General features: G+C 39.2%; 1 pseudogene; it reads right to left on the bottom strand.

Moving 5' to 3' along the window:
- Positions 1-992: 992 nt before the first annotated feature.
- LOC141516537 (sorcin pseudogene) lies at positions 993-1,952 on the bottom strand (annotated as a pseudogene).
- Positions 1,953-2,842: the final 890 nt, after the last annotated feature.

The following is a 2,842-nucleotide window of genomic DNA, read 5'->3' as shown; positions in this document are numbered from 1 at the left end:
CCTAAAATTTTTCTTCTATTGTGGATTTATGTTGATTTTGTCTCTAGAACAAACGTATTAATGACAGACACTGGTTTAACTTTTCTTTGTTGTCTCAGTATTTACACAATGCCTACCATACAATAAACACTTGGGGCAGCTAGGTGGTACAGTGGATAGAGCACTGGCCTTGGAGTCAGGAGGACCTGAGTTCAAATCCGACCTCAGACACTTAATAATTACCTATCTGTGTGGCCTTGGGCAAGTCACTTAACCCCATTTGCCTTGCAAAATGCTAAAAAAAATATACAATAAACACTTAATAAAGGTTTGCTGATGAATTATATTCCAGGGAGGTGGAATGTAGAATCAAATAATGAAGAAATTTTATTTTGTTTTTAATATTCCAGCACTTTTTCAAATTTCCTGCCTCATCATAGGAATTTAATAAATATTTATTGACTGGCATTAGGTATCATTAGTTGATCATACAAATCACAGGTGACTCATTGCATAGAATACTGATCTTGGAGTCAGGGTAGATAATCTTGAGTTTAATCTGACCTCTGATTCTGACTGTGCATGTGACTCTGGGCAAGTCACTTAACCCTGTTTGCCTCAGTTTCTTTATCTATAAAATGAGAAGCAAGAAGTTTTGCAAAGGTACTTGGCAAATGGGCTCATAACAAATCTGATACAACGGAAACTACTGAACAAGGACAGCAAAGACAGGGTAATTTCAGGGGGGAGGGTTGGTACACCTAGAGTGGAGATTTTACTAGGGTTAAAGGGCAATTCTAATCTCACCATTCTTTGCCCTGCTCATGCAACACCTAGGTCATTGTATAGGGTTATGAAGATCACATTTGAGTAAGCAACTGCCTAGATTTGAAAGGATCAAGCATTATGCCATTTGAGAATCATTTGAAGGTATTGGGAATATTTAACTGAAAAAGAGAAGTCTTTCTTTTTTTTTTCAATTAAAAGCTTTTAATAGATCATAATGGAAAATACATAGTATGGTCTCAAACATTTTATCATCTTAAATTTACATAACTGCTGAGCAAGAAAATAAAGCATGATTAACAATGGCTCATGGGAATGCCCAAACTGAAGGCATGATGTGTTATACTTCATTTTAAGTTATTAAAATTCCTTTTCTAATAATTATCAAAACTAAAAACAAAAACCTTAATTGTATATAAAGTAATAAACTTTTACAAAATGAGTCTTTGAGAATGTGCCGAAGTTAAGTTACATACATTACAGATGACAGATAAACAAACGCAAAGCAAAATGCAAACAAATGTTGATCATGTCCACCATCTTCTTCCTTGGATTTAGATACTCCTCACACATTGTATGAAATCATCATATGGGAAATTCACAACACCTTGTTGAGCTGTATCTCTTCTTCGAAAACTGTCAGTGAGAGCTCTGAGTTTTACACAACAAGCAATGTAGTCATCAAAAGTTATCTTTCCATTGGTGCTGTATCTTTTTGCAATTGAAATCACGGTTTGGGGACTCAATCTAAATCCCACAGTCCCCAAAGCTTTCTGCAGCTCTTGAGGGTCCACTGTCCCACTTCGGTTACTGTCAAAGCTAATGAAGTGTTGTCTCCAGCCATTCTACACGGCCCAAAGCTCCTTAAATTAACTAAAACCCATGGTGCCAGACATATCCCTATCCAACATTGAGACCATAAGTCTGCACGTCTCCAGGTTGGAAGGTTTATAGCCTCCAGCAATGCCCGACTGGGTCAGACATCTCTGCAATTCATCAGCATCTATCTGCCCATCCTGGCCGGCGACGGCCTCGAAGTATCCGTACAGGGGGTCCTGGGTCTGTCCAGGGAAGGCCGGGCCTCCGGGGGCGCCCCCGTACCCACCTTGGAAGTAGCCTCCTCCGCCTGCGCCAGGGTGCCCCGGGTAGGCCATGGCCGCGACCGTGACCGGAGCCTCGTCCCGAAACCGCCGCCGCCTCCAGCCCCAAGAGAAGTCTTTCTTAAAGGACTGTGTTGTGATAATTTAATTAGACTCAGGCTGTTTGTCCTAGAAAAAAAGAACTAGCAAGTAAGGATGCCACTTACAAAGTAGCAGAACTCAATTCAATATAAGAAAGACTTGATAACTCCAGCAGTCCCAAAAAGCAGGGAATTCTCATAGTTTGTCCTAACAAAAAATCTTCAAGTCAAGATTGTATGATGTCTTTCTGAGAATTTGTAAGACAAAATTGTCAGGCAGATAAGGTTTGAGCTAGATATTATCTGGAATCCCTTGTAACTCTAAGGGTCTATCTTTCTGGGACTATCAATCAGCAAGGGGTTTAGAAAATGGTGGGGGGGGATGTGCATAAGTGAAAGGATCAGAAAGCAATTAAATACCAAATGGCACGAGGTGGTGGTACTGATCATAGACTTGACTCAATACAAATTCTGAGAAAGAAAGAGTTTGACTGACAAGTTCTCTCTTAAAATTTGAATTTATGGGGCACCTAGGTGGTGGCATGGATAGAGCACTGACCCTGTAGTCAGAAGTACCTGAGTTCAAATCCCACCGCAGACACTTAATAATTACCTAGCTGTGTGACCTTGGGCAAATCACTTAACCCTATTACCTCTTAAACAAAGAACAAAAAAAAAACATTTAAGTTGAATTTAGATGGATAAGAAGGGAAAGTATTCCACAGAAGATAAACAACAGTATGTGATTTGGAGATGGGAGTAAGCACCATAATTCCTCTTTTCTCCAATTTCTTTATGCAAAAAAGTAACAAAATAAGATATCTTTTCTATTTCATATCTTCTAGATCTGGAGAATATCTATTACTAGTAGAATAATGGGCTTTAGATCACTTTCTC

Source organism: Macrotis lagotis, chromosome 3 (genome assembly GCF_037893015.1).
Source record: "Macrotis lagotis isolate mMagLag1 chromosome 3, bilby.v1.9.chrom.fasta, whole genome shotgun sequence".
Taxonomy (NCBI): Eukaryota; Metazoa; Chordata; class Mammalia; order Peramelemorphia; family Peramelidae; genus Macrotis; species Macrotis lagotis.
This window is presented reverse-complemented; position numbering and strand designations above follow the sequence as displayed.